Here is an 8,238-nt window from a genome sequence, read left to right as displayed (position 1 = left end):
AACTGTAAGGAGCAAATTATTTTTATTAGGTATTGAATAATTAATCTAATATAAGACAATCTGGGTAGGGGGACAAACTCTAAATTGAATGTGCAGGAATTCTTCCACTGCCACACTGTAGGGTGGGGCTATCCAAGAGTCAGAGGAGCCTGCGTTGAATTAGAAGCTGTTGAATGTAAAAGCTACTGGTTGAGGTAAGAAGATGCTACTGTAGGTGCTAGAACCAGAATCATGTCCTTCATGACCTGATTCACATCAGCAAAACTAATGCCTTGTGCCTTCTCACACTCCCTCCTCTACATCATAAACCAGTGACACTCCTTTTTGGAATATAGCTCATATTCAGAATCCTAGCATGCTAGGTGGGAATTTGAAGAAATCTGGAGCAAACCAGTCTAAATGACTTGTTAATGGGAAAACAAAATATAAAAAATTAGAGAGAAATAGCACATTGAATCTCATTTCCAAGCAGTTCAGTCTGATTTGTCAGAACCACATCAAAGTGAATATCTCTGTTATTATAGCCCTGCTCACACTGGCAAATTCCCACAGTAGTTACAAGTAGCATGTCTATATTTTATTTTTTAAGCAAAGGATAATTGTCCTGAGGTCAGACTCCACAGTTGTTGCTGTAATATGTCTGATGGTCAGGTCTGATGTTACAAATTAAGAAAAATGGAAGCACGCGGTGTGCATCTATGCATGATCCATGTCAATACATTCCAAATAGGTGCTGGGACATTACATAAAATATGTGTTTTATTGCTGCTACTGCAGTTGCCACCACATGTTTTGATAATCTCTCAGGAGTGATTTTCAGTCGCTATGTTTGAGAAATAATTTTTATAATTCGCATACTTCTGTCTAAATACCATGCTCGCCTTAACGTAATATTTTAGATATCAGCAAAGAGGGAGAAGAAGTAGTGTGTGGCATTTACTAATAGGTAACATGGTGAATATTTACTATGAGCCAGACACTGTCCTAAGTGCTTCACATATTTTAATTCATATAATATGTACACCATTTTGTTATTATCCTGATGTGACCACCCTGCAGAGCAGTATGAGTCCCACACACATTCAAAATGTGGTTCAGATATTGGCACTATTGTCACTACATACATAACATGAGAGTATGAAGAACTTTTTTGCATATGTAATTGAAGTCTCTGGGGGGAGCAGAGCCAGTTGCACAGACAGATCCAATATGGCTTCAGAAATCAAGAGAGGAGACTGTCTCACAGTTTTTCTTATGACTAGGTGGTACTGCTGAGGGTGAGAGTTCTACATGCACTGGGCTTGTGTAGCTTGAATCTTCGACCAGTTCCAAAGGATGCAGGACGTACCTAGGCTTTTGATTAAGATAATAAGCAAAACAAGAACTATTTAACCTCATTGTGTTACACATTTCTGATTTGTAAGATGCTAGTAATAAAACCAAATTCATAAACTTTTATAAAATTTAAATAAGAAAAATTTATGTATATTTTAAATGTCTTAACACCATGATTCATAGTAAGAGCTTACAAAATAGAATGCATGATACCCAATCAACCAGACTTTGAATTACAGAAGACAGTGATTATGTCTCTTTACTGATACTTTTATCTCTAGAACTTAAGACAGGGCAGGGCTGGAAACTGATTGGTATTTGATAGTCAGTATATGTTTATGAAATATTTGACTGGGTTCTTACAATGATCATGATTATAGGAATAATGGAAAGAAGAGCAGCTTTCTAGTAATTCATAGGACTCCAGTCTTTGTAGATATAGCTTTTTGAGTCTTGGTTAGTGTGGTTCAGTGTAAATTCTCCATAAAAAAGACATATATAACAATTAAAGTCAAATTTGAGCAAATGTAAAGGTGAAGAACAAATATTTTTGTTAAGTAAGGGCTCAGATGTAACAAAATGCCATTAGAGACTGACCTAAGAGAAATAGAGATGAGAATTGAAGAACTTATATAATGCATCATTCACAATCATTTCAAAATAAAGATTATTTTTGTTATATCCAATTGAGATATTTTTCAAATTTCATATATGGTAATAGGAGAACCATAAATATCTATATTTGTTATGAAATTATTTTTCTTTATTTTTTCACCATTTATCTCCTCCATACCCTCCTCCACCTCCCACCCTGCTTTAAATTTATAGAAAAAGTAGGGGCCCAGTGCACGAATTCGTGTACCTTGAAAGGAACTGTGGGCCAAGAGGCTTCAGTGGGCACAAAGGCGAGTCTCGGCTCATCCTCCGCCCTCCCAAGAGCCCCTCCCGCTGCAGCCCCTGATTCCCTGATTGCCAGCAGCCCCACTCATGCTACTGCCACTCCCACACGCTGATGGCACTGGCCCCGCTTGCACCTGCTGACGGTGCAGAGCAATTGGGGCTGATGTCAGCAGTAGGTGTGAGCTGTGCCAGGGCCGTCAGTGGGTGGGAGCAGCAGCTGCTGCCTTGATCACCCCTCAGGAACAGGGGGAAGTGGAGGAGCTCTGAGGGGCAAGCAGGGTTGGCAGCCATCGCTAAAGGTGCCAAGAGATCGGGACTGGCACCAGGTGCTGGTAGCAGGTGCAAGCAGTGGCTCTGACACAAGAATTTTCAGTAACCACCAGAAGCTCTCCCTGATGACAGCAACAGGCAGCACACCTTGGTCTGGCACCCTCACTCACCTGCTCCATCATCCTGTCATGGCTGATGCCTGCCATGTTCTGTGCGAAAACCCTGGCGGTCAGCACACGTCATAGCAACTGGTTGTTCAGTTGTTGTTCTGTCATTCGATCTATTTGCATATTAGCCTTTTACTATATAGGATAGTGTTTCTCTTTCATAATAGGATCATCATTATCTACAACAACACTAGTATTTTACTAGTGTAAAGAGTAAATGACATAGATAAAAGATTTTTCATATCATTGTTATCTCTTAACTGGGCAACAGTCCTATGGGACTATTGCTGCCAAAATTATGCTTCTTAGAGTGAAAAAAAAATTCTAGTAGCTTCCACTACAGGACTGACATTTCATAATTTATAGCTTATTATTTGGTCACCTACAAATTAATAATAAAAAAAGAACTAAAAACAGATACTTTTTAAAGTTGTAAACAGGCTTTAAGATCAATATTACTTCCCAGAATGCCAAGCTTTATTTAGCATCATAGTTAAAGCCTTCAAACAGTTAGAAGCAGTCAGATGTTAGGAAATTGGTGGGGAAGAAATCAAAACAAGGACATGGGTTTAAAGGAATTAGAGATAGAATATCTGATTTCTAAGAAAGTAGCAGCATGGTTTCAGAAACTGCTTTGAAATTTTACATGTTATTATCCTAGTACTGCTTATAGCTCCATAAAGTGATTTCACAATTACTTTCCAATGAACATTTCAGATGAAAAATCTTACATGAATTGAGTAAATAATTTTTAAAAACATCCACTAAACATTATATGTGTAAATGTATATATTAATGCTCAACAATATAGTTTATACTTTATTTATTTACTTTTAGTGATTTTAGAGAAAGAGGAAGGGTGAGGGAGAGAAAGAGAAAAGAGAGAGAGAGAGAGAGAGATTATTTGCCTCTCGTTCATACCCAGACCAGGGATCAAACCCATAACCTGGATATGTGTCCTTATCAGGAATTGAGCAACAACCATCAGGGCCAGAATGAACTTTTTGTGAAGGCAGCAATTATTTTGCCTATTTATTAATATACTAGACGCCTGGTACACAGAAATTTGTGCACTCGGGGTGGGGGGTGTCCCTCAGCCTGGCCTGTGCCCTCTCGCAGTCTGGAACTCATCAGGGCATGACCACCTGCTGGCTAAGGCCTGCTCCCCGGGGGATTGGGCCTAAGCTGGCAATCAGACATCCCTCTGGAAGCCCGGAAGCCCTCAGGGAGCAGGCCTAAGCTGCAGTCGGACATCCTTAGTGCTGCTGAGGAGGCAGGAGAGGCTCCCACCACCACCGCTGTACTGGCAGACATCAGCCTGGCTTGTGGCTGAGCAGAGCTCCCCCATGTGAGAGCGCACTGACCACCAGAGGGCAGCTCCTGCTTTGAGCGTCTGCCCCCTGGTGTTTAGTGTGTGTCATAGTGACCAGTCATTCCCAGTCTTTCTGCTGTTAGGGTCAGTTTGCATATTACCCTTTTACTATATAGGATAGAGGCCTGGTGCACGGGTGGGGGCCGGCTGGTTTGCCCTGAAGGGTGTCCTGGATCAGGGTGGGGGTCCCCACTGGGGTGCCTGGCCAGTCTGGGTGAGGGGCTGAGGGCCGTTTTCAGGCTGGCCGGCTACTGAAGCTCCCAGCCTCTACTTTCTTTCTTTTTTATTATGGGATTTGTTTACCTTCTATAATTGAAACTTTGTTGTCATCAGTGGAGCTGAGAGCCGGGCTCCTGCTTGCTCCAGCTCTGAGGCCATGGCCTGCTGAAAGCAGGTATCTGGGGTTTGTTTAGCTTTTTTAATTTTTTTTAAATAGGTATTTTATTGATTTTTTACAGAGAGGAAGGGAGAGGGATAGAGAGTTAGAAAAATCAATTAGAGAGAAGCATTGATCAGCTGCCTCCTGCACACCCCCTACTGGGAATGTGCCTGCAACCAAGGTACATGCCCTTGACTGGAATCAAACCTGGGACCTTTCAATACCGAGGCTGACACTCTATCCAGTGAGTCAAACCAGCTAGGGCTAGCTTCTATAATTGAAACTTTGTTGCTTTCAGAGCTCGGAGCCAGGCCGCAGCAGGCAGGGAACCATGGCTTCCTCCATCCCTAGAGCAAGCAAGCCTCCTGCTCTCTTTAGCTGCATGGCTGCCGCTGCCATCTTGATTGGGTTAATTTGCATATCTCACTGATTAGCCAATGGGAGACGTATTGAAGGTATGGTCAATTACCATGTTTGTCTATTATTAGATAGGATTCCAAAATACCTGACACATTGTAAGCACTCACTAGTAATATATAATTATAGCAAAGCATTGAATATTTTGCCACAAAATATTACAGTTTCTGAGAAAATATTTGACCAGCAAGTCTACTTCTGAATATATAATAAAGTAATACAAAATACTAATTCAATAAGTTACATACATATGTTCATTACAGCATCTCTATATATAAAAGCCTAAGAGACCTAATGACCAAATGACAGAACAACTGGTTGACTGGTCGCTATGATGTCCACTGACCATGAGGGGACAGACATTCAATCCAGGAGCTGCCCCCTGGTGGTCAGTGCACTCCCACAGCTGGAATGCCGCTCAGCTGAATGACCTGTCCCAGCAGCCCACCAGCCTGGGGGCAGCCACTTACTCCCTCAGTAGTCCTGCAGGTCCAATCTCCAGAGAACAGGCCAAGCACCAATGGACCAGTGCTGCCGGTACAATCCTATAGCGCCCCTAGCCTCCTGGAAGTTGGCCTTAGGCACTATAGCTGCTTCCCCTCCCTAGACACACTATCCAAGGAATATACAATATAAAAGTGGCCACCCTAACTGGTTTGACTCAGTGGATAGAGCGTTGGCCTGCGGACTGAAGGGTCCCAGGTTCGATTCTGGTCAAGGGCATGTATCTTAGTTGTGGGCTCATCCTCAGTAGGGGGTGTGCAAGAGGCAGCTGATCGATGTTTCTAACTCTCTATCCCTCTCCCTTTCCTCTCTGTAAAAAATCAATAAAAATATATTTAAAAAAATAAGTGGACGCCAGGTGGCTCCTGACAACTGATGCGAACATCAGCAAGACAGATCTGGATCCTGGGCCGGAAATGGCGTCCCACTGCCCACCTGTAGGGCCTGTCGCAGCTCAGCCCTCCCCACCCCCCTCAGAACAGGCACCAGATGCAGGGCTCACAGCTGGCAAGCACCGCTGTGGTGGCACGAGCCTCTCCTGATCAGGACTGACAGGGCATGAGCCTGCAACAGGTGCAGTGGGGCTGGGTAGAGTGGGAGAGGCAGGCAGGAGCAGCAGGTGATGTTGGACTATTAGTTTCACCCCAATCCCTGCAAACCATGCCGAGGGACCCCACCCATGCACAAATTCATTATGATGTGCAGTGACCATCAGGCGGCAGACACTTAATTCAAAGGCATGGAAACATGGAACAGACTGATGAATCTCAGAGGGAAGGGAGGAGGGGGGAGAGTAGGAAGATATTAAACAAAGATCTTATATGTATACTAGAGGCCCAGTGCATGGATTCGTGCACTAGTGGGGTCCCTTGGCCTGGCTTGCGGGGATCAGACCAAAACCAGCTCTACAACATCCCCTGAGGGGTCCCGGATTGCAAGTGGGTGCAGGCCAGGCCAAGGGACCGCTCCAGTGAACAAATCTGTGCACCAGGCCTCTATTTATTTATAATAGCCAAAATATGGAAATCACACACACAATGGAATATTACTTGGCCATAAAAAATGAAATTTTACCATTTATGACAAGGATGAACCTTCCTGCTATTATGCAAATACTGTAAGTTTTCACTTATATGCTGAACCTTAAGAACAAACAAACAACCAAAACAGAAATAGGTTTATAGATACAGAGAACAAACTGAAGGTTGCCAGATGGAAAGGAGTTTTGGGGCTAAGTGAGAAAGGAGAAGGGATTAAAAAGTACAGACAGCTAGTTACAAATAGTTATAAGTATGTAGCAAAGGGCATATAGTCAATAATCTATACTAATAAAAGGGTAATAGGCTAATTAGACTGGAGATCTTCCAGACGTCCTTTTGGACAAAGCCACAGTGGCAGGGGCCAAGGCAGAGGCATTTAGGGGTGATCAGGCCAGCAGAGGAGGGCAGTTAGGGGGTGATCAGGCCTGTAGGGGAGGGCATTTAGGGGCGATAAGTCAGGCAGGTAGAGGTGGTTAGAGGCAATCAGACAGGCAGGCAGGTAAGTGAGGAGCCAGCAGTCCAGGATTGCAAGAGGGATATCTGACTGCCCACAGGGATCAGGCCTAAACCAGCAATCGAACATCTCCCAAGGGGTCTTGGATTGGAGAGGGTGCAGGCTGGGCTAAAGGAACCCCCTACACATGAATTTCATGCACCGGGCCTCTAGTGTTGTCATCATAAATATGTATGGTGCCAGATGAGTACTGGAAATATCAGAGGGAGCACTTTGTGAATTGTATGATTGACTGATCACTATTCTGTACACCTGAAACTAATATAAAATAGTATTGAATTTCAACTGTAATTAAAAAAATTTGAATACAAATACACATTTAACAATTTATTTAATAAAAAGAAAATGATACATTGCTTTTTTTTTAAAGAAATTATGTGATATTGCAAGTACAAACTAACTTTTTTCAAGGCCTTATGACCATTTTTATAAACTTTTGATATTGATAAAGAAATCCTATTAAAATGGCATTATCATTTTTCTCCTGGCATACATTAGAGGTCTTATATTATTTACTAGAATTTCATCTGCAGTTAAAGAAAATAAAAATACTTCCATAGGATATTTTTGAGTTTAAAGCATTCCTTATTCTGAATATTTGGTATGTATATTCATAAAAATGTTTAGCAAAGGGCAGTGATTCTTTAGAAATACAGAAGTACATAAATAAACATATAAAACAATATTTAGAAATATTCAACATACAATAAATTCTCTGACATGGTAGATTTGTCAAGTTGATCTCATACCCTCCAAATTGTGGAATTTGCTAGGTGTACTTAAAATCTGTTTTCCTTTTCTATAGTACAGTACTTAATTTTGGGGGGGCACATAACCTATTCAACATACAGGCTATCTACCTCAGATCTTTTTGTTTTGCAGGGAGATGTCATTATATTCAGGAAAGGAATATAAGTAGAAGTAATGTATGAAATTTCCTGGTATGTGGGTCCTGCCTTTTATTTCCCCTTCTTGCCTTCCTGCTGAATGCCATAAGCACCAGCCATCTTGGACTATGTGAGAGATAATTCATAGAGATTGTGAACTCAAGATGTGGAGGGAGCCAGCCTCAAGATGATTTCATGTAGCTGCCTGCCTTACTAGATCAAATTTTTACATGGCAGATCAATGGTTTTCCACTTTTAAGCCACTCTTATTTTGGGCCTCTATCACACTCAGCTGATGTCATATCTTAACTAAGCCATTTTCCATTAAGAGATTTGCCAGTTAGCAATAAAAATACATATATGCATTTGAGTAAATATTTCATTTGAAGCAATTAAAATCATTTCAAGCTTGAATTTAATAAAATCTTTATTTACTTAGTCATTGATCTATCT

Source organism: Myotis daubentonii, chromosome 2, assembly GCF_963259705.1.
Source record: "Myotis daubentonii chromosome 2, mMyoDau2.1, whole genome shotgun sequence".
Classification (NCBI taxonomy): domain Eukaryota; kingdom Metazoa; phylum Chordata; class Mammalia; order Chiroptera; family Vespertilionidae; genus Myotis; species Myotis daubentonii.
Note: the sequence above shows the minus strand (reverse complement) of the source record.